The 25,127-nt window shown below is 41.3% G+C and overlaps 1 long non-coding RNA gene across 1 annotated transcript in view; it reads right to left on the minus strand.

Moving 5' to 3' along the window:
* Positions 1-14,734, minus strand: part of LOC306643031 — a 934,727-nt gene extending 919,993 nt beyond the window's left edge. The window contains exon 1 of the long non-coding RNA XR_013758799.1: positions 14,172-14,734. This is a non-coding gene — a long non-coding RNA (uncharacterized lncRNA). The remainder of the gene's footprint in view (positions 1-14,171) is intronic.
* Positions 14,735-25,127: the final 10,393 nt, after the last annotated feature.

The raw sequence follows: 25,127 nt of genomic DNA on the forward strand, positions 1-25,127 counted from the left end.
GTTTTAAAGTTGACCTTGTGGTTCTCAAGAAAAGTGCTCCTGTGTCAAAGTCTTCTTCATTGGCAGTCTGGGAGAGTGTCCAAAATCCCCAAAAATGGCAAGGGCCAGTGAGGTGTCATTTTGAATTTCTTGCCACTGCAAGCTGGTGCACATTGCCTATAAGGAGAACATCCTGGAATAAATGGTCATAGCATACTCATGAGTGAGATGTAACATCTGAACTAATGAGAATTGAAAGATGTGAAGAAAGAAGTACTCTTAAACAATTTAGGTGACTGGGGATGCACTGCTCCCTTTGAGTGCAGCTCCCAGCTGAAGGGAATTGATGGAAATTACTTGCAGGTGAAATTGGTAGTTGTTGAAATGGTTGATTCCATTGAATGAGAGGAAAAAAATAAAAAGGTAGAGAGGATAGGTTTGCACTCCCAGAAGTGTTCTTTCTTAATTTCTTCTAATTTCTTGGTGCTAGAGAATTGAAACCCTGCCTTTCAACTACCAAAGCCAGCACCCTATGGGATGGGCTATCACACAGGATGAGCTCCTTTAAGTTACATCACTTGATATCCTCAATTCTGTGTCTGGAAAGTTTTATGCAGAGAAGCAATGCTAGACAAAGTCAATCAATGACTAAGGAATCCTTAATTCTCCTTTTCACAACAATCTTGCAAATATACTTTTTTCATCTCATAACCACAGTCTAGGGGTGTATCATGAGAGAAAGAATTATCCTGTCTTTACTTAAAGAGAAAACCGGTAGTAGCTGATGTCTGAGATGAAAATTATATCTGTGATCCATGGAGGACAGGACAAGAGAAGAGGCAGGACTGTGTGGCTTTGAGAATATGCTCAGGTTGTTAGTATGAAAGATTTTGGGGATTATTCACCATTGCATCCCCAGCCATTTCATTCACAATCTCCTGACACCTTACTTGATTTTTTTTTTTAATTTATCCTTTGGACATTTTACTTTGGAAAATTCTAACCAGCAGGGTGCTTTCCAAAATGCACAAGCCAGTGCTGGTTCTGGATCGTGCCTATCATCTCAGGTAGGGGTGAGTTAGAGGAAGGTTTCTCCTGGGAAGGGCCAGTTTCATTCAAAGAGGGAATGTCTCATCAAATTAGCCAGGCGATGTCAGCAAATATAAAAAGGCAAAGGCAAGTGGTGATGGCTCTTGGGGTCTGGGTTCCCAAGACCCATATTTGCTGGTAGAAAGGAAACACTCCTCTTCCAATCAATCATCCTCTCAGTATGTTTGTAGCTTTTACTCTCGAGATTTGTTACAGTGAAAGAAGAGCTGAAATTCATATCCCTAATATCTCAATGACTAATTTGCATTCAATTACACTCAGGTTAATGCATCACTTGGTTACCAGTGCTCCTGTGACATAAGAGCAAAAATTGGAGAGCTCCTTTATCCAGGTGGAAGGGGCAGTTATTGGGTAGGTCGCTTGTGAATGTCTAGGTAATTCCAGGCTCCACCTGGAGAAGAGTTGGTTTCTCTCCCTAGAGGGAATTTCTGAGACTTAAGCAACATGGAGTTTGAGGAGTGGCTCCTGTGATCTGGTGCCCACAGGCTGAATTTCTCCAGAGGTCACAGATAAAAGGACTGATAGCATGATGGCATCATGCTTTCCATGGCAACCAGAGAACTTTCTACTCCCAGCCTCTTCAGACCAAGAGTGAAAACAAGAACCAGCTCAGTTGTGATGGTCAGAAGAAAGAAGTGAGCGAGTACCAAGGAACTGAGGTTTTCCAAAATGTGATTCTAACCTCTTCAGCCAGGACAGCACAGCCCTGTGGTCTGTGGATCACTCCAGGACAAGGATGGACAAGAACTCCTCTGAAGCCTGACAGCTCACAATAACCTTCAGGTCTGCTATGTGTTGCTGCACTCATTTGGCCTCACTGGGCATCTTAACAGTAGGCATTTAATCTGCCTCAGTTCCAGTGGGCCTATTTGGGTGGAGGTGTTTTTGGAGACACATGGATCACCAAGCTGAGCACCGGCTACAGTGATATTTCCTTCCAAAGTCGTTGCTCCAGGACTAGGCACACATGAAATGCCCTAGTCAGGAAAATAGCCTAGGGCCCTTGCAACTACACCAAATCATGGATGGTGAGAGCTCATCGCAGTTGAGCATGCAGTGAGCATGGTGGATTAAGTGATCTTTAACTGGAACACTTCACACACAATCTTGCAGTTTTGCTTTTTTTTTTTTTTTCCTAGAAAGTTCAACCAGGTGACAGCTGAAACTTGGGAAGTGGGTCTTCTAGATGAGGGTGGATGCATCTTCTGAAGGCTTATATTGACCTTTGGAAGTCATTCACTCAGGATGTTGGACAGAGTATAGGATGGTGCTTTCATGCTAGGAGAGATATTCTGTGGTCACTACACGTGCAAGGCCATACCTCCTCGGCTGTGGCCTTACAAATAAGCATCACTCAGAAATTAATATGAGGGGAAATTCCAAGGCCACCTCAACTCACCTTGAGATGCTGAATTGTCTGTCATCTCTGTATTCACACATGAGTTCTTTCCCTTGTACAGACTATTGCAGCCTGGCACAAGTTCCTGAGGAAAATTCTCAACAGTCCTCTTAGCAGCCCTAGGAGGATGCCAACTGCAAGCCAGTGCATGATATAAGAGCCTGCTGATGGCATGAAGAACAAAGCATCACAGGGCATAACACCAGATTGGAACAAGCACCCTGCTGATAGGGCTATGATAAAAAACTTACAAGATGAATATTCAAAGAGGGAGAACAAGGACATTTTGTTGGCACCAAATGCAGAAGACTGTTGGTGCTGAAATCCTACTTCAATGAAGAGACATTCTAAAATATTTCAGCCAATATCGTATACCTTCAAATTCCACAATATGTCTTCAGGTTCAAAATACTCTACAAATACAGGAAGTAGTACTTGCCAGTTCATCCTGTAGGCAACCATCATTACAGACCCTAACTCCCCTTGCAAGGACGTCAAAGCCCTTGCAAACTCGCAGCTCTTTCTTGCTGCTCTTAGGGACAGCCAATTATACATATGCTGTTTCACAGTTTTTCTGGCACAAGAACCAGCAGAAAAGGCTTTCTTTATAACAGAACACTTATGGCCATGAACTACAATTTAAATGAATTGAATTTGGAATATGCAGCACTGAACCCATACCGTGAAATAAAGCCTGCACCACAATATCACAAATGTAAACAGAAACAGCTCTGCTAAAAGGCAAAAGTAAAGACAAAAAGTGAATGTCAAAATAGGAGTGGTTCAAGAATATCTGAAAGTGTGATCGGACTTACTGAGCAGAGAAGTTGTACTACAGGCATTTGCAAATTGACAATTGCTTTTTATTTCTTGACTTGCGTCTAACCACCTTCAACCTGCAACATGTATATTGTCTCAGTTTCCTCCTTTCTGTTTGACATCTTGCAATGAATGTTTTTTTCTTCCCTTCCCCTAAAAAGCACAAACAAATAATTACCAGATCCATGTTAAACTTGAGAACAACATATACTTTTCCCAAATGTACAGTGCATCTCTGGAAGACATCCATCAAAATTAACAAGAGTCTCTACAAGTGCTTCATTCCTATTGACACTGGAACTCCAATGATAGTGAGAGAGTAGGTGGTAAGTTCCCCCTTTCTCCTGAGTGCTATCAGCACAAACTAAGAAGGAGTCAGACACAAATCCTACCATTTTTCATCAAGTCATAAGCAAGCCAATACAAAATAAAACTGACTAGGAAATCAGGGCTAGGGCAGCTGTCTTTTTTCTTTGATGGTTGATGGTTTTCCAGTTGACCTTGTGGTTAACATGCATAGTGCTCTAATGTGGAAGTCCCCTTCATTGGCAGTCTGGAAGTGTGTCCAAGAAGCCTCGAAATTGGCACGGGCCAGTGAGGTGTCATTTTGAATTTCTTGCCACTGCAAGCCAGTGCACATTGCCTATCAGGAGAATTTGCTGGAGAAAGATGGTCATAGAAAACTCAAGAGTGAGATGAAACATCTGAACTAATGAGGGTTGAAAGATGTGAAGAAACACATACTCTTAAGCAATGCAGGTGACTGGGGATGCACTGCTCACTTTGAGTGCAGCTCCTGGCTGAAATGAATGAATGGAAATTGCTTGCAGTTGAAACTGAAAGTTGTTGAACAGTGTTGATTCTGTTGAACAAGAGAGGAGAAAAAGTAAAAGGTTGAGAGGATAGGAGGTTTGCACTCTCTAAAGTGTTTTTTTTTTTTTTTTCTTAATTTCTTCCAATTGCTTGGTGCTAGGGATTTGAACCCCATCTTTCCTCTTCCAAAGTCTGCACCCTACTGGATGGTGTACATCAATAGCACAGGAACAGCTTCTTTAAGGTTCAGAAATTGATCCCCTCAGGTTCTGTGTGAAGTTCTATGTAGGAAAGCATCCCCAGACAAAGCCAATCAAAGACTAAGGAATTCTTAATTCTTTTCACAACAATCTTGCAAATATACTTTTTCCTGTCTCAAGACCCACAGTCTAGGGGTGTGTCATGAGGGAAAGAATTATCCTGTCTTTACTTAAAGAGGAAACCGGTAGTAGCTGATCCCAAAGCAGAAAATTATATCCGTGATCCATGGAGGACAGGGAAAGAGGAGAGGCAGGATTGTGTGGTTTTGAGAATATGCTCAGGTTGTTAGTATGAATGGACATTTTGGTGATCATTTGCCATTGCATCCTGAGCCATTATATTCACAGTCTACTGACACCTTACTTGATCTTTTTTTTTTTTTTTCACTTTTCTTTTTTGCATTTCACTTTGGAAAATTCTAACCAGAAGGTTGCTGTGCAAAATTCACAAGCCAGTGCTAGGTCTGGCTCTTGCCTATCATCTCAGGTAGGGGAGAGATAGATGGTCTTTCTTCTGGTAAAGGCAAGTTTTTTTTCAATAAGGGAATGCCTCATCAATTTAGCCCAATGATATCAGGAAATATAAACAGGCAAAGGCCAGATGACTCTGGTGGTTGAGGTTCCTAGGACCCATATTTGCTGACAGAAAGGAAACATTCTTCATCCAATTTCAATCTTCCTCTCTGTATGTTTGCAACTTTTACTCTCACGATTTCTTACAGTGAATGATGGGCTGAAAATCATATTCCTGATCTCTCAGTGGTTTGGTGGCATTCAGTTACACTCAATCCAACACCTGACTTGTTTGTCAGTGCTCATGTGACATGAGAGCAAAAATGGGAGAGCTCCTCTATCCAGGTGGAAGGGGCAGGCATCTGGTATGTCGGTTGTGAATGGTTCGGGGATTCAAGGCTCCCCTTGAAGAACAGTTGTATTCTCCCACCAGAGGGTTTTTCTGAGCCTTGAGCAACATGGAGTTTGAAGAGAGGCTCCTGTATCCTGGTGCCTGCAGCACAGATTCCACCTGATGTCACAGAGGAAAGTCCTGACAGTACAATGGCGTCACTGTTCCCATGGGAACCAGAGAAGCTTCCTCTCCTGGCCCGTTGAGACTAAGACAGAAAACAAGCACCAACTCAGTTGGAAAGGTCAGAGGGATAAAGAAGCGATCAAGTGTCAGGAAACTGAGGTCTTCCAAAATATGGTGTTAACCTCTTCTACCAGGAGACCACAAGTCCATGGTCCCTGGATCCCTCCAGGACCAGGTAGGACAAGAATCTCCTCTGAAGCCTGACAACTCACACTAAACTTCAGGTCTGCTAGGTGTTGCTGCACTCATTTGACTTCACTGGGCATCATGACAGGAAACAATTATCCCCCACCAGTTCCAGTGGGCCTGGCTGGGTGGAGGTGTTCTTGGGAAAACATGGATCACCAAGCTGAGTAAAGGCTCTAGCACTCTTTCCTTCTGAACCCAATCCTCCAGAACTGGGCACACTTGGGTTATCCTAGTCAGGAAAATAGTCTAGGACCCTAGATACCACACTGAATCATGGCTGGTGAGAGCTCCTGGCATTTGAGCATGCAGTGAACATAGTGTGTTATGTATTCTTGAATTCAGACACTTCACACCTTATCTTGCAGGTTGATCCTTTTTTCCTAGAAAGTTCAGCCAGGTGACAGCTGGAATCTAGGAAGTGGGTCTTCTATGTGAAGGTGGATGCATCTTCTGAAGGCTTATGTGGAGTCGTGGTAGTCACTCAGGAATTTGTATGGCAAATATGATGATGCTCACATGTCAGGAAAGATATTCTGTGCTCACTATGCCTGCAAGGCCACTCTTCCTTGGATGTGGCTTTACAAATAAGCTGCACTCAGTAATATACCTGGTGGGAAATTCCAGGGCCACCTGAACTAACCTCGAGATTCTGAAACGTTGGGCCTATCTGTGTTCACAATTTTGTTCTTCCTTTTGACCAGAGTAGTGCCAGCCTGGCACTAGGACCTATGGAAAATTCCCACCAGACTCCTTAGCAACACCAGGATGATGCTGATTACAATCCACTGGATGATATAAGAGCCTGCTGCAAACTTGAACTGTTTCTTGTTGCTCAGAAAGAATAGCTGATTATACATATGTTAATTGATAGTTTTTCCGGCACAAAAGCCAGGAGAAAAGGCTTTCTTTAAAACACAGCACTTATATCCATGAACTACAATATAAAAGATTTGAATTTGGAATATGAAGCAGTGAACCCACTCTCGAAATAAAGCCTGCACCACAATATCATAAACATAAACAGAAAGAATTCTGCTAAAAGGCAAATGTGAAGACCCAAAACTAAATATCAAAACAGGAGTGGATCAAGAATATCCGAATGTGTGATCAGACTTACTGAGCAGAGAAGTTGTACCACAGGCATTTGCAAATTGAAAAATGCTTTTTGTATCTTGACTTGTATCTACCCACCACCAACATGCAACATGTGTAATGTCTCTGGTTTCCTCTGGTGTGAGTTCTTGCAATGAATGTTTTTTTTTTTTTCTTTCCTTACCATACAAAGAAAAATCCATTAATTACCAGATGCATGTGAAACTTGAGAACAACATATTTTTCCCACTTCTACAGTGCATCTCTTGAAGACATACATCAAAATTAACAAGAATCTCTACAAATGCTCCATTTGTTTTGATACAGCAGCTCCAATGATAGTGGGAGAGTAGTTGTTAAATTCCCCCTTTCTCTTGAATGTTATCTGCACAAACTAACAAAGATTCAGCCCCAAATCCTACCACTTTTCATCAAGTCATTAGCAAGCCAATACAAAATAAAACTGACTAGCAAATCAGGGACAGGGGTGGCTGTCTTTTGTCTTCTACTTTTGGTGTTCCAGTCATCCTTGTGGTTCACATGCAAAGTGCTCTGGTGTGGAAGTCCCTTTCATTGGCAGTCTGGGAGAGTGTCCAAAAAGCCTCAGAATTTGCAAGGGACAATTAGGTGTCATTTTGAGTTTCATGTCACTCCAAGCCAGTGCACATTGCCTATAAGGAGAACTTCCTGGAAAATGATGTTCATAGCATACTCATGTGTGAGATGTGACTTCTGAACTAATGATAGTTGAAAGATGTGAAGAAATAAGTACTCTTAAGCAAAGAAGGTGACTAGGGATGCACTGCTCCCTTTGAGTACAGCTCCCAGCTGAAAGGAATCAGTGGAAATTGCTTACAGGTGAAACTGGTAGTTGTTGAACACTGTTGATTCCATTGAACAACAGAGGAGAAAAAGAAAAATGTTGAGAGGATAGGAAGTTTGCACCCTCAGAAGTGTTTTTTCTTACTTTCTTCCAATCCCTTGGTGCTAGGAATTTGAACCCCTGCCTTTCAACTTCCAAAGACATCCCCTTACAGGATGGGCTATATCATCAACACTGGATCAGCTCCATTAAGGTACATGACTTGATCCCCTCAGGTTCTGTGTCTGTAAAGTTCTATGCAGAGCAGCAACCCTAGACAAAGTCAATGACTAAGGAATTCCTAATTCTCATTTTCAAAACAATTTTGGAAATAACCTTTTTTGCATCTCCAGACCTACAATCTAGTGGTGTGTCATGAGAGAAATTATTAACCCATCTTTACTTAAGGAAGAAACTGGTTGTAGCTGATGCCTGAGCAGAAAATTATATGAGTGATCCATGGAGTACAGGGAAAGAGGAGAGGCAGGACTTTGTGGCTATGAGAATATGCTCAGGTAGTTAGTATGAGAGGAGATTTGGGGGATCATTCACCATTGCATCCCCAGCCATTACATTCACAATCTACATACACCTTACTTGATCTTTTTTGTTTTTTTTTTTTTTTTTTCCTTTTCCTTTTGACTTTACATTTTGGAAAATTCTAACTAAGAGGGTGCTGTGCAAAATGCACAAGCCAGTGCTGGTTCTGGATCTTGCCTATCATTTCATGTAGGGGTGACATAGATGAAGGTGTTTCCCTGGGAAAGGCCAGTTTCCTTTAATGAGGGAATGCCTCATCAAATTAGTCAAATAATGTCAGGAAATATAAACATGCAAAGGCAAGTGGTGATGGCTCTCAGGGTCTGGGTTCCCAAGACCCATATTTGGTGGCAGAAAGGAAACATTCCTCATCCAATTTCAATCTTCCTCTCCGTATGTTTGTATCTTTTACTCTCATGATATGTTACAGTAAAAGAAGGGCTGAAATTCATGTCCCTGGTCTCTCAATGATTCAGTTGAATTCAGTTACACTCAGGTTAATGCATCACTTGGCTACCAGTGCTCCTGTGACATGAGAACAAAAGTTGGAGAGCTCCCCTATCCAGGTGGAAGGGGCAGGCATTGGTTAAGTTGGTAGTGAATGGCTTGGGGATTCCACTACCCTTGGAAAACTGTTGGTTTCTATTTCTAGAGGGTTTTTCAGAGCCTTGAGCAGCATGGTGTTTCACAAGTGGCTCTGGTTACCTGACCCCCACAGTGCAGATTCTACCTTAGGTCACAGAGAAAAAGCCTGACAGCCTGATGGCCTCACTGTTCCCATGGTAATCAGAGAAGCTTCCACTCCTGACTGGTTCAGACCAAAAGTGAAAACAAGCACCAACTCAGTTGTGATGGTCAGAGGAAAGAAAAAGCAAGTGAGTGCCAGGGATCTATGGTTTTCCAAAATGTTATTTTAACCTCTTCTGCCAGGAGAGCACAGCCCTGTGGTCCTGTGATCCCTCCAGGACAAGGTAGGACAAGGAACACCTCTGAAGCCTGGCAGCTCACACTAAACATCAGGTGCTAGGTGGCGCTGCACTGGTTTTGACTCACTGGGCATCATGACAGGAGGCAATTATCCCCCACCAGTTCCAGTGGGCCTGGTTGGGTGGAGGAGTGCTTGGGGATACATGGATCACCAAGCTGAACACTGGCTCCAGTGCTATTTCCTTCTGAATCCAATCCTCCAGGACTGGGCACACTCAGAATATCCTAGTCAGGTAAATAGCCTAGGTCCCTATCAACCACACTAAATCATGGCTGGTGAGAGCTTCTGGCAGTTGAGCATGCAGTGGGCATGGTGTGTTAAGTGATCTCTGATTTGGGACACTTCACAGCCAACCTTGTGGGTTGCTCCCATTTTTGGAGAAAGTTTAGTCAGGTGTCAGCTGATCCTTGGATGTGTGTCTTTCAGATGAAGGTGGGTGCATCTTCTGAAGACTTATATGGAGTTGTTGGAGTCATTCGCTCAGGGTGTTTGATGGAGTATATGATGGTGGTGACATGCCAGGAGAGATATTCTGTGGTCACTACACCTGCAAGTTCACACCTCATTGGCTGTGGCCCTACAACCAAGCAGCACTCAGAAATTTACCTGCTGGGACATCCAAGGCCACCTCAACTCACCTCCAGAGCAGAAATGTCTGTCCTATCTGTGTTAATACATGAGTTCTTTCTCTTGACAAGTCTAGTGCAGCCTGCCACAAGACCTTGTGGAAAATTCCCACCAGTCCTCTTAGCAGCCCCAGGAGGATGCCAACTACAAGCCAGTTGATGACTTTAGATTCTGCTGATGGCATGAGGAACACAGCATCACATGGCATATCTCCAGATTGGAACATCCCCCATGCTGAAAAGGCTATGATGAAAAGTTTCCAAGATGGATATTCAAAGATGGAGAGCAAGGACATTTTGTTGGCACCAAATGCAGAAGGCTGTTGGTGATTAAATCCTACTTCAATGAAGAGGCATTCTAAAACTTTTCAGCCATCATCGTCTACCCTCAAATTCCATGACGTGTCTTGAGGTTCAACATACTCTATAAATACAGGAAATAGTACTTGCCAGTTAATTCTGTAAGCAACCATCATTACCCTAACTCCTTTTGTAAGGACCTCAAAGCCCTTGCAAACTCACAGCTTTCTTGTTGCTCCCAAGGGACAGCTGATTATATATATATACTGATTCATAGTTTTTTCTGGCACAAGAATGAGAGAAAAGGCTTTCTTTATAACAAAGCACTTATTCCCATGAACTAAAATTTAAATGAGTTTTATTTGGAATACGCAGCACTGAACCCATTTCACCAAATAAAGACTGCACCACAATATCTCAAATGTAAACACAAACAGCCCTGCTAAAAGGTGAAAGTGAAGACCAAAACAGAATTTCAAAACAGGAGTGGTTCAAGAATACCCCAATGTGGCATAGGACTGACTGAGCAGGGATCTTGTTCCACAGGTATTTGAAATTTGTCAAATGCTTTTTATTTTTTGACTTGTTTCTACCCACCACCAACCTGCAACATGCCTAATGTCCCTTGTTTCCCTCTTCTGGTGTGAGTTCTTGCAATGAATGGATTTTTTATTCCCTTACCCTACAAAGCACAATCCAAAAATTCCCAATTCAGTGTTAAACATGAGAACAACATATTCTTTTCCCACTTCTACAGTGTATCTCTTGAGGACATCCATCAATGTTAAGAAGAGTCTCTACACATGCTCCATTTCTTTTGACACTGGAGCTCCAATGATAGTGGTAGAGTAGGTGGTAAATTTCCCCTCCTCCTGAATGTTATCAGCAGAAACTAACAAGGATTCAGCCCCAAATCCTACCACTTTTCATCAAGTCATAAGCAAGACAATACAAAATAAAACTGACTAGCAAATCAGGGACAGGGGCAGCTCTCTTTTGTCTTCACATGTTGATTTTCCAGTTGACCTTGTGGTTCACATGCAAAGTGCTTCAGTGTGGAAGTCCCCTTCATTGGCACACTGGGAGTATGTCCAAGAGGTCTCAAAATTGACGAGGGCCATTGAGGTGTCATTTTGAATATCATGCCACTGCAATCTGGTGCATATTGCCTATCAGGAAAATTTGCTGGAAAATGATGGTGATAGTATTGGGGCTCATCGTCGACTGATCCCTAGTGAATGAAAGTGCAGAGACATAATGCAGGACACACAATGAATATTTTTGCTAACTTGAGCTTGGACTGCAACCAGCCTCTCAGATCACTACTGTGGCTGAGTGGGGAGCAGCCCCATGTCATGATAAAGCACTCTATTTAAGAGATTTTCAAGCATTCACACACAAAGATCTGTATATTATTGGTTAACATTTGAACAGCTAAACATGCGTCTTCTTTGGTTGGGTCCTGCCAGTCTTTTGATTCTCATTTGGTCCCGCCAGAACTGAACGTTCCTGGAGGAAGAAGGGAGGAGGGAAGGGGTGAACTATGCAGGAGACGAGTTGGGGCTAGACCCCCTTGTCCTTGATAGATAAGGTTCCCCAGTAGCCACCCATTTCACAGACAGCTATCCCTTAACAGCCTTGAAAATCTCCAGGGACCTAGTATGTTCTGTTTGTCCTTCATTGGCTCTTGAGGGTAGCACCTGTGCACCCTTTTCTGGGGGATTTTATGAGTCAGTTCCCAAAATGGCTTATTCATAAAACATGGCTGCACTGATGTCACCTTATTCTCAACATTGCCCCCTTCAGTTGTTCATAATGAGGAATCATGCTCATTTGGGCATCATGCATATTCATCTCTGGGGCCAGTATTCTCTAGTATTTTTGCCATAGCACCATCATTTGAACCATGCTTACATGTTTCTTAACAAAAGCTATTCCAACTTCAAGAGGCAGATGTCTTTTATGGCCTTCATTTCCTCAATTTGACCCGATTTCCTATTTCTACACTAACTGCCTGTCCCCAATTCTGGCTTCTTTTCCCACTTTTGCTTTAGAAACTCCTTACTGGTGTGAGGAATGGGGGCACAGATCATTCTGGCTGCTCAAACATGAAAGGAGGCCGTGAGGGGCAAGGATTTTGATGTTCCCTTTTCAAACTGGGTTAATCGAGGGATCCAAGGTAGAAGTCTGGTTGGGAAAGAGCAGGTTGTAAAGTCATCTGGGTGTGGGTGCTTCTATGATAGAAGAGCAAAAAGACATGAGTATTGAAATAAAATTAGTATAAAATAAATGCTGCAGCATCTGGAACATGACAATGAATATTGTGAAAATGACAGAAGTCAATTACTCACCAGGAGGTGGAATAACTGAGAAATTGTTCCCATACCAAGACCTAAAAAAAGGCTGGAGAGGACAAATTTGGGGACTTTAACATTGTCCAGGTTATCAGGAATGTAAATACAACATTTAACTCTTAATGTCATTGATGGCCCCAGAAAATGTAATTAAGCTACTTAATGTCATCTGATTTTTGTAAAATATCCCTTTATTGGTATACCCTGTGTTTAGTAAAGATCTTTATACTTCTGTTATTTAGGGCTAGATAATCATACTAGCAAGCCTACCTGTGTAGTTTATGAAGATGTATAGGCCTTAAACTGACTAAAATTTTCTGACTCTGGCAGTTTCTCTTGATAGGTATAAGGCACATTTGCCTAAGAAACTTTCATTTTTAGCTTCCAGTCTTTATTCTAATGGGCTAACACAAGTGTACATCTTAAGTTACATTAAACAATTATTTCTTTTAAATGCCCAAGAATGGCTGTATTTTGGTTTTAACTGTTTTGCTAGGTGTCTAAGATCAAGCAGTCAAATAGACCAGTTTCTGTCTTGTTAAAGAGTCAGCTGAGTTCCCACAGGGGTCACTTGTAGAGAACAAAAGAGCAGTTTCTTAGCTCCACTAGTGCCATTGGTTAGGCAGGGTCTCCTTAATGAGGTGGCTTCCCTTGGAAGCATTAGTGGTGTCTCCCTTTTTCCATGACCCTCCTCTGCAGCAGGTGCACTGAGTGGCTTTTCATTCTTTAGTGGCCTCATCAATCTTCTTGATCCAGAGATTATGTGACCCACCCAGATTTGCAAAGCTCCTCAGAGAAGTCCTCTTGTTCCCTGGGTTTAGGTTGATGTTGAGGGCAAGATAGTTTTTTTTTTTTTTTTTCTTGGCCTCTGTATATAATCTCAATCTCTAAGTTTGATCTCAGCCATCCAGCAAGCCAGTCTCACCAGTCATAAAGTAAGAGTACTGGGCCTTAACTTCAATGTCTATGACTTTACAGATATTTACTCTTTTATTTAACTGGAATCTGTATTAGTACTGGAAGTTACCACTATCTGTTCTATAGGTGATGGCTTATCACAAGTTACCTAGGTTGTGTGTTCTTGAAGCAGCTACTTCTGCAAAACAGTAACAGGTTACAGTTTTACAAAATAAAATTAGCAAGAGTAAAAATTTATTCAGCTTGTATAATATTTATCTTAAACTTTTGCTGAGCTATACATTATATCCCCTGTTTGAGATCAGAGTAGTTTTACAACAAAAACCAATCTCTTGACTATAACTTTAAATAAGCTGAAGTCTGACGTATTTTGGAGTCACTGTAACATGCAGTAAGGTGGGAGGCAGAGTATTATCTCAGGTAAGGCAAGATTCTTTACAAATCTTAAGTGAAGTGTTCTAATTCTGATGCTGATATTTGCTTCTTTCTTAAATATCATTTTAAGTAGTTTGCATATAATGATTCCTGGGTCTATATGAACATTAGTTAACACAATTTAACATTGTATCTAAAATGTGAATTAAAGAAAGCCTGAGAGAGCTATTAACTTTCCTTCTGTGTGGCAAAGTGGCAAAATGTTTTCATGTTTCAGAATATTAACCTTTAAACTAATCAGACTCTTTTAGAAATACATTTACATTTGAAATTCTTTATCTCAGAGTAAAAGTAACAAATTTTTCATGTACCATATTAATAACAGATCCTATAATAGAACATTAAATGATAGAAATAAATCCCCAGTAAAATTTACTCTTTATAAGTTTAAAATTACCATTACAGACAAGTTTAATCTGGAGAATAGCAGCTTGATAAATTCCCTGCTTTAAAAACTTGTATACCTGGAAAATAAGAACACATTTAATATACAAAGAGTGACCATTTCACAATTACCTTGACAATTTTATATCACCAAATTTGGTTTTTAAAGAAAAATTTAGTCTCTGTAACATAGTACAATACTCTCACAGTTGTTTAACCATAATCATATAAACCCCAATTTTTTAAGACTAATTGTTTTAAAGAATAAAACTTAATAGACACAGAGTTAAGAGTGAATTAGGGTTTCTAAGAAATTCTTGTCATTTTGACATATAGATTAAACTTTGGTTTATATCAGAACATTAATATTTCACCTTAAGATAAACCTTAAATAGCTTTAACTGTGTCACATACATACAACCAACTTAGTTACATGCAAACTTGTTGAAATTTGCCCTTTACTTTCATAGACTTTCTTAGCACTTACTTAGACCCTCATGTATTTCATCACATAAATACTTTTTTTACCCAGAAAGATTTTGTTCTTCACTAAATTTCCATATCTAGAACCTTTTATTTTCTCTTTCCTATTTGTTGTCCCCTTTTAGTTCACATTATAAAACAACTCTTTTTTTTTTTTTTTTTTCAGTGCTGGAGTTTGAACCCAGGGCCTTGTGCTTGCAAGGCAAGCACTCTACCAACTGACCTATATCCCCAGCCCCTGAAACAACTCTTAAGAAATTTCTGAATTTAGATAAATTTCTCCATTCTACTAAGATAAAATATTTTGTTTTTTATAGTAATCTAATTGAAACACATTTGAAACTTTTGGAACCCTTTGTATATAGAATTGGACCTATTAGGACATAACTCTCAGTAACCTTGTTTTTAGTTTAGAAATGACACAAAGCAATTTTAAACCCTTTTTATTTACCAACCTATGAAAACACCAACAATGTTTAAGTATGTTACCCCGTAAAATTTAAGGAGTTAAAGAGTACTCAATGTTAATTAACAATTAGCATTTTAACTTTGCAAATTTTTCAGATGTCTCTAACACATTTGAGTAATCCCATACATGTTAACTCTAATTCACTTATTTTGTAAAAAACAAGATATCAGACAAGTGTCCTGAACAGTATTTGCAATCTATTTCCTGTTGAAGAAAAGTCCTAGAAACAATTGATATTAGACATTCTGTTAACATCAGCATTTCATTAGTTTGACCACCTAGAGACTTGTGAGTTATTTTTAAAGACATTTTACTTTTTATTAGTTTATCCAATTTTAATTGAACCCTTTTAAATTGTGTGAATTAAAAGTATCTGGATCCATTTTTAAAATATTAATTTTAGGAGCACTCAATTTTGATACAGACAAAACATGACATCAGACAGCACGACATACAAATAACACAAAATCAAAGGCCTTCTAACTTTATAGGTGAATTTCCATTGCAATGTAACAGATGTAATACAAAGCTGATCTCCCACCCCTTCCATTTCACCACGACCTAACTTGCCAGTCTGAAAGCTGCTCTGCCCACCTCTTACACTGAAGGAGTTTTCCAGCCTATGCTATAGCCATTTCCTGCTTCCCACATTACATCCTAGCTTGTCAGTTTGAACTTCCCAGCTAGCTATGTGTTCATCAGTCACCTTACAAGTATTCTCCTCCTCTATTGGTTCCTTCCAACCGGGAGATTCCAATAACTGGGAGAAGTGTCCATGCCATCTTTCTCTTTCCATTCTTTCCAGCCCCGGTGTGGATGCTCTAGTTGCCTACGTAATAAAGTCTCTTGTGTGAGGTCCTGTGTCTGTTGTGGATTTCTGGATGCTATAGCTGAACCACAACTCAGACTGGGTATACGAAGTGCCCACTCCATCAGATTTAAGAGCTGGAGTCACCATGGATCCTGAGCTGAGCTGCATTTTTCCTTACAACAGATGTTCAAACACTCTAGTTGAATAAAAAAAACTAGAACTGATCAAAAAATCATGAGCTCAAAAAATATTCAATTAAAAAAAAACAAGAATTCTGGAAAAATTATGTCTGTTAATTACTTTAATAAAGTACCATAAAATTTACTTTTGCTGGAGTTCAGGTAAGACTCTTTTTACCTTTTTTTTGTGGGGGGGGTTTGATATCAGTCTCCTACTAAGCCTTCAGGCTTTCTCTATTTACATTTCATTGTAAACCTTGACTGAGATCTGGAAGGAGCTGAGCTAACAGGTTTTAGCAGAAACTTTGTGCCTAGGGCATTTTAGCCATTTCTATCAGAACAGGTTTAGATATCAAAGAAAATTATGAGACCTTATTTTTCATTACTTTTGATAATGAAGCTACTATTCTAAGCTCCACACTGAGATGCCATTGGCTATTGAGCTGCCTGACTGCCTATCCAGAATTTATTTTCCCCTTTGTGACAAACAGGTTAAATCTTGCTTCATTGGTAAGTTGAGGACAAGAACTTGAAGTAAGTTTCCTTTGTGATATTCCTGGGGCAGAATATTGTTCTATGGTGGCTATTTTCCTGTAGAATTTAACCTGTTGATGGCATAATTAAGCTTTTTTTTTTTTTTTTTTTGAGATCTTATAATTCCTATCAGCTAAGAAGTTTAGGAGTTCTGCAATGGCCTTTTGACATTCCTCCTGGATGAGGCACATAAAGAATGCCATTTTCATACTGGAGAACAATTACAGATGTTTTATCTCTGAACTTTGTTAAGCCCTTAGCTTAGGTTTGTTCAAACATGTGAGGACCATCTCTAAATCATGAGGCAACACTGTCTAGGTTAGTTTAGATACATTACCTAGTTCCTCAAAGACAAATAGGAATTGCTTTTCAGAGTCTAGCATATACAGAAAAAGCTATCTTTTAAATCTAACTTAGTAAACCAAGCAGCAGCTGAAATTTCAGATAACAGAGTAAGAACTACAGGGTGGGGGGAAATTACTCCTTCTTTATTCTAAGGTTTTGGATTAGGCAGTTTGCTTTTTAACTCCTAAAATTGGTGAATTGCATGGGCATTAAAAGTTTCTGTCATTTTGAATGATCTTTAATATACTCTTTTTCTTTTCTTTATGCTCCCTTTTCTTTCTTTTTGATCTCTATTAAAAAAATGGAAGATGCAAGATTTATGTAAGGATTGATCAGGGCCATGTGCCAATTTTTGTAATTTCCTCTAAATGTTTGGGGCTGACTGAATGAAAAATTTATACTTTAAAAGTTGGTGACCCTCTATGGATTCAGGATTCAGGGTGGTTTGTTTTCTTATTGCCTTCCTGAGTCTCTCCATGAAAATAGCAATATTTTACTGAGGGCCTCATAATAGTTTTCTAGGCATCCTACTCATTAGAATCCCAGTTAGTATGGTTTCTCAGAACTGCCTATGCTCTAGATGGTTAATAGCATAATTTTACAGGTGAAGTTAAATACCTGGCATAAGTTTTGAAACATCTCAATACTTATTAGGATCCTCCAAAAACATCTCTAACTTTATTTTTGTCTGTCTTAAGTTGTGAGGGTCCCCTTGAACTTCCTTCCTTAGTAGGAAATTCCTCAAGTCTTTCTACTCTCATGGTAGAGATTATTGATGTCAAAGATCATAGACTAAAGGAATCTCCAGAGGGTGAGGGGACATTTATTGGTTCTTAGGCATGTAACGCCCTTTGCTTGGAGGGTCTCATGAGAAGGCTTTTAAAATGCCTCCCTCTTGCAGCTTAAAGAGAACAAAGTGAGCAAATTAAAGCACCAGAACAGCAATGGGGAGACTCTAGATAGACTAGTGAAGTCTAACTATGTGAACAAAGGGAACCTGGGCATTTTCATAATTGTCCTATGTCTTTCTCTTGATCCTACCATCTGAATTCTTAATGTCTGATTGGCGAGAAAAAGGGGAAACATCCAGGAGGGAGTGGATGCAGGGGGTGTGTTGTACAGCCCATACATAGGCAAAGGTAGTTGGCCCTTTTCCTCAGTGCCATTTACCTACCCATCACCCTGGATAACCCGTAGGGCAGTTGGGAGGGGGAGTACAGAGAAGGAACCTTTGGGGGTCTTCCCAAGAGTAGCCCAGGCCAGAGAAACCCACAGTTGTTCCCACCCTTCCTCCACCTCCATGCATCTTGGGTAGGTCAGGAGTAGGAACACTGTATTGGCAGCAATTGTGCTCCGAACCTGGACAGAAAAGTAGAAAATGGCATTGGCAGATTCCAACATGCCAGGTTTGTACAGAGCAGGTGATTGGAACTTACCTAAACTGGGAATCTCTCACCCGGTCTTGAAGGAATTTTGAAGGATGGCAGCTGCACTAGTTGCATTTAAGTAACTGATGGGTGCCCATTTTACCCTCCAAAAATAAAGAGACAGAAAGCTGCACCTCAAACAGATGCGGGATGAATAGAAAGAGAAGCTTACCTACCTCGCTTGGCATAGATCTCGGTGAAAGTTGGCCACTCTGCAGAGCAGAGTGTGGTGAACTTACCCTTCTTTAGGTGGTCCACACCAAAGTTTCATCCTCCGGCATTGACCTCTGAGATGTGACTCAGAAGGAAAGTCTTAGGAGTTACCTGAGCTTGTCCCATAATAATGAGGAGAAAAAGACCAAGCAGACCAAAAAGAACAAGGAAGGCAATACATGCAGTAAAACAAATTTTCACAGGACTCTCCAACATTCACAGGCCAGTCAAATACACCACTCTCACAGGTGCAATGCCCTTCTCATTCACACTACCAAAATCAGATGAAGGATTCTTACGAGAAAGCCACCCAAACGGCATCCACTGGGGACATCGGTGTAATTCCTATTTGTAGGGGATATCTCCCATGACTTCCAACAGTGAAACCTCCAGGGTTGCTCGCGCCCTTTCCTTCCACCAAACGAGAATTCTCAACCAAACTCAAATGGGGATATGTGTCCCACAAAATGGGGTTGGCCAATCCTCCTTCTGTGAAATCTCCTTAGAAACCTTGGTACCATGGGCCATTTGTGTCTCCTGGGGCAGAGTCAGATGATCCTATCCCAGATGAGCCCCCAAATATTGGGGTTCAATATCGACTGATCCCCAGTGAGTCTAAGTGCACTCACGATAATGCAAGACACACAATGAGGTTTTATTGCAAGCTTGAGCTTGGACCACAACCAGCCTCACAGATCACTACAATGGCTGAATGGGGAGTGGCCCTGAGGGGTGAAAAAGCAATCTAAAAGAATTTCAAGCATTCACACACAAAGACCTGTACATTGTTGGTTCATATTTGAACAGCTAAACATTAGTCCTCTTTGGTTGGTTTCTGCCAATCTATTTGATTTTCATTGGGACCCACCAGAACTGAATGATCCTGGAGGAAGAAGGGAGGAGCGGCTATGCCCCCTTGTCCTTGATAGATAAGGTTCCTCGGCATCTGCCCATTTCTTGGACAGATATCTCTTGAGAGCATTGATAAACACTGGGGGCCCAGTACGTCCTGTTTGTCCTGTATTGGCTCTTGATTGTAGCACCTACACACCATTTCCTGGCGGGGGGGGTTATGGGCCATTTCCTGAAATGGCTTGTTTATACAACATGGCTGCACAGATGTCACCTTGTTCTCAACAATAGCATACTCATGAGTGAGATGTAAAGTCTGAACTAATGAGAGATGAAAGATGTGAAGAACTTACTCTTAAGCAATGCAGGTGCCTAGTGATGCACTGTTTCCTTTTAGTGCATCTCCCAGCTGAAAGGAATCCATGGAAATTGCTTGCAGGTGGAACTGGTAGTTGATGAACAGTCTTGATTTCATTGAATAAGAGAGGACAAAAAGAAAAAGGTTGAGAGGATAGGAGATTTGCACACTCAGAAGTGTTTTCTCTTCAATTCTTTCACTCCCTTGGTGCTAGGGATTTAAAACCCTGCCTTTCCGCTTCCAAAGACAGTCCCCTACCACATGGGCTATATCATCAACAAAGGAAAAATTCCTTTAAGGTACATGATATGATCCCCACAGGACCTGTGTCTGTGAAGGTCTATGCAGAAAAGTATACTTAGACAAAGCCAATCAAAGACTAAGGAATTCTTAATTCTCCTTTTCAAAAAAATCATGCAAATAACATTTTTGCATCTCAAGACCACAGGCTATGGGTGAGTCCTGAGGATAGAATTATCCCCTCTTTATTTAAGGAAGAAACTGGTTGTAGCTGATAACTGAGCACAAAATTATATCAGTGATCTATGGAGGACAGGGCAAGGGAGAGGCACAAGTATGTGGCTATGAGAATATGTTCAGGTTGTTAGTATGAAAGGAGATTTTGGGGATCATTCACCATTGCATCCCCAGCCATTATATTCACAGTCTACTGACACCTTCCTTGATTTTTTTTTTTTAATTTTCCTTTTGACATTTTACTTTGGAAAATTCTAACCAGCAGGGTAATGTGCAAAATGTACAAGCCAGTGCTGCATCTGGATCTTGCCTATCATCTTAGGTAGGGAATAGGTAGAGGAAGGTGTTTGTCCTGGGAAAGACCAGTTTCCTTAAATGAGGGAATGCCTCATTACCTTAGCCAGACAATATCAGGAAATATAAACAGGCAACATCAAATGGTGATGGCTCTTGGGGTCTGAGTTCCCATGACCTATATTTCCTGGCAGAAAGGAAATATTTCTTATCCAATTTCAAACTTCCTCTTGGTATGATTGTAACTTTTACTCTCAAGAATTCTTACAGTGAAAGAAGGGCTGAAATTCAAATCTCTGATCTCTCAATGATTCGGTGGCATTCAGTTTCACTGAGTACAATGACTCTCTTCATTACCAGTGTTCCCGTGACATGAGAGCAAAAATGGGAAAGCTCCTCTATCAAGGTGGAAGGGGCAAGCCTCTGGTAGATTGGTTGTGAATGGCTTGTGGATTCCAGGCTCTGCTCAGAGAACAATTGGTTTCTCTCCCCAGAGGGATTTTTCCAGCCTTCAGCAACATGGAATTTAATGAGTGGCTCCCAAGACCTGGCGACCAAAGCACAGATTCTGCCAGAGGTAACAGAGGAAAGGCCTGAGAGCACGTTGGCTTCATGGATCCCATGGCTACCAGAGAAGCTTCTGCTCCTAGTCGCTTCAGACCAAGAGAGAAGAAAAGCATCAGCACAGTTGTAATGGTCAGAGGAAAGAAGTGAGTGAGTGCCAGGGACTGATGTTTTCAAAAATGGGATACTAAACACTTCTGCCAGGAGAGCACAGCCCCATGGTCAGTGGATCCCTCCAGGATCAGGAAGCAAAAGGAACTCCTCCGAAGCCTGACAGCTCACATTAATATCAGTTATGCTAGGTATCACTGCACTCATTTGGTCTCACTGGGCATCATGACGGTAGGCATATATCCCCCATCAATCCCAGTGCGCTTCGTTGGGTGGAGCAGTGCTTGGGGACACATGGATTACTAAGATGAGCACCTGCAACACCAATATTTCCTTCTGAACATGCTCCACCAGGATTGGGCAACCCAGATTATCCTAGTCAAGAAATAAGCCTAGAGACCTTCCAAAAACACCTAATCATGGTGGGTGAAAGATCAGCAGAGTTGACCATGCAGTGAGCATGTTGAATAAAGTAATCGTTAATTGGGACTATTCACACCAAATAATGGTGGTTGACACATTTTTCCTAGAAAGTTCAGCCAGGGGACAGATGGAACTTGGGAAGTGGGTATTCTAGGTGAAGGTGGATGCATCTACTGAAGGCACTAGTGGTATCTTGGAAGTCATTCATTCAGGAATTCAGATGGAGAATAGGATGGGCTGACATGATAGGAGAGATATTCCGTGGTCACTGCAACTGCAAAACCACACCTCCTTGGCTGTGGCTTACAAATAAGATACACTCAGAAATTTACCTGCTGAAAAATTCCATGGCCACCTAAACACAACTTGAGATGCAGATATGACTGGTCTATCTGCATTCACACATGTGTTCTTTCCCTTGAACAGACTATTGCCAGTACAGCACAAGGTCCTGTGGAAAATTTCCACCAGTCCACTTAGCAGCCCTGGTACCATACCAAATACAAGTCAGTGGATCATAGAAGAGCCAACTGATGGCATGAAGAAAACAGCATCATGTGGCACTACAACAGATTGGAATAAGCACCATGCTAATATGGCTACGATGAAAAGCTTCGAAGATGAATATTCAAAGAGGGAGTGCAAGGATATTGTGTTGACAAAGAAAGCAAACAGCACTGGATGCTGAAAGACTACATCAATTAAGACACATTCTAAAACTATACAGCCATCATTGTCCAGCCTCAAATTCCATGACATGTCTTCAGGTTTAACATATTCTACAAATAAAAAAGCAGTACTTGCCATTTCATTCTGTAAGCATCCATCATTACAGAACCGAATATACCTCCCAAGGAACTCAGAGCCCTTGCAAACTCATGGCTGTGTCTTCTTGCTCTCAAATGACAGCTAATTTGACACATGCTGATTTATAGCTTTGCTGGCACAAGAGACATGAGAAAAGACTTTCTTTAAAACACAGGACATGTAGCCATGATCTCAAGTTTAAACAAGTTGAATATGCAATATGCACCCGTAAACCCAACTCTCGAAATAAAGAGGGCACCATGACATCACGAATGTAAACAGAAAGAGCTCTGCTAAAAGGCAAAAGTCAAGACCCAAAACTGAATATCAAAAGAGGAGTGCTTCAAGAATATCTGAATGTGGGATCAGACTTAATGAGCAGGAAAGTTGTACTAAAGGCTTTTGCAGATTGTCAAATGCTTTCCATTGCTTAACTTGCTTCAATCCACCACCAACCTGCAACATTCCTAATGGCTCTGGTTTCCTTCTTTAGGAGTGATTTCTTGTGATGAATGGTTTTATTTTTTCCCCTTACCATCCAAAGAACAATGCAATAATGCACAGATCCCTGGAAAACACGAGAACAGCACATGCTTTATCCAATTATACTGTGCATCTATTGAGGACATCATTCAAAATAAACAAGAGTCTCTACAAGTGTTCCCTTCCTTTTGCCACTGGAGCTCCAATGCTAGTGGGAGATTGGACAGTAAAATCCCCCATTCTCCTGAATGCTATCAGCACAAACTAACGTGCATTCAGCCCCAAATCCTATCATTTTTCATCAAGCCATAAGCAAGGAAATACAAAACATAACCGGCTAGGAAATCAGGGTCAGGGGCGGCTGTCTTTGGTCTTCACATTTTGATTTTCCAATTGATCTTGTGGTTCACATGGCAAGGTCTCAGGTGTGGAAGTCCCGTTCACTGACAGTCTGGGAGTGTGCCTAAAAAGCCACAAAAATAACACGGGCCTGTGAGGGGTCAATTTGAAATATGTGCCACTGGAACCTGGTGCACATTGCCAATCAAGAGAATGTGCTGGGAAATGATGGTGATAGCACACTCAAGAGTGAGTGGTAAGGGCTGAGGTGATGAGAGTTGAAAGATGGTAGGATCACATCTTCTTAAGAAATGCCGGTGAATGGGGCTGCACTGCTCTCTTCCAGTGCAACTCCCAGCTGAAAAAAGTCAGTGGAAATTGCTTGCAGGTGAAAGGGATAGTACTTGAAAAGGGCTGATTGTGTTGAAGAAGAGAGCAGAGAAAGAAAAAGTTGAGAGGAGAGGAGGTTTGCACCCTCTGAAATGTCGTTTCTTGTTGCTTTTGTCTTTGCTCCAAATCCATGGGGATAGGAATTTGAAACCTGGCCTTTCTGCTTGCAGAGCCAGCGCCCTATGGGATGGTATATATCATCTGCGCAGGACTCTCAGCTCCTCTGAGGTACATGACTGGATCCAGTAAGGTTCTGTGCCTCTCAAGTTCTATGGTGAGATGCAACCCTAGACAAAGCCAAAGAATGACTAAGAACTCTTAATTCTCCTTTTCACAACAATCTTGCAAATAACCTTTTTTTACATCTCAACACCCACATTCTAGGTGTATGTCCTGAGAGAAAGAATTATCCTGTCTTTACTTAAGGAGGAAACCAACCAGTAGTATCTGTTCCTGAGCAGAAAGTGATGTCACTGGTGCATGGAAGACAGGGCATGAGGAGAGGCAGGACAATGTGAGTATTAGAATATGCTTAGGTTGTTAGTATAAAAGGAGATTTGGGGGATCATTCACCATTGCATCCCCAGGCATGATATTCACAGTCTACTGACACCTTCCTTGATTTTCATTTTCATTTTTCACTTTTTATTGGCATTTTAATTTGGAAGTTCTGCCCAGCAGAGTGCACTGCAAAATGCTCAAGCCAGTGCAGGTTCTGAATCCCACCTATCACCTCAGGTAGGGGTGAAGTAGAGGAAGGTGTTTCACCTGGCATACGCCAGTTTCCTTTCCTGAGGGAATGCCTCATGGACATAGCCAGACGATGTCAGGAAATAGAAAGCGGCAAAGGCAAGTGGTGATGTCGCTCAAGGTCTGGGTTGACAGGACCCATATTTGCTGGCAGGAAGGAAACATTCCTCATGCAATTTCAATCTTCCTCTCGGTATGATTTTACCTTTCACTCTCAAGATTTGTTACAATGAGAAAAGGGCTGAAATTCATATCCCTGAGCTCTCAATAATTTAGTTGCCTTCAGTTACACTGAGGACAAGGCCTCACTTGGTTACCAATGCTCCTGTGACATGTGAGCCAAGAATAGGAAAGCTCCTCTCTCAAGGTAGAAGGGGCAGGCATTGGGGATTTCGGGTGTGAATGGCTAGAGGATACCAGACTCCTTAAGGAGAACATTTGGTGTCTCTCTCCAGAGGGGTGTTCAGAGACTTGAGCCACATGGAGTTCAAGGAGTGTCTCTGGTGACCTGGTGCTTGCCCCTCAGATTCCGCCTGAGGTCACAGAGAGAAGGCCTGACAGCACCATTGCATCACAGTTCCTATGGCAACCAGAGAAGTTTCTGTCCTTGGCTGCTTCAGACCAAGACAAAACACGCAGCATGTCATTTGCAATGGTCAG

This window comes from Sciurus vulgaris (assembly GCF_902686455.1).
Source record: "Sciurus vulgaris genome assembly, chromosome: 13".
Classification (NCBI taxonomy): Eukaryota; Metazoa; Chordata; class Mammalia; order Rodentia; family Sciuridae; genus Sciurus; species Sciurus vulgaris.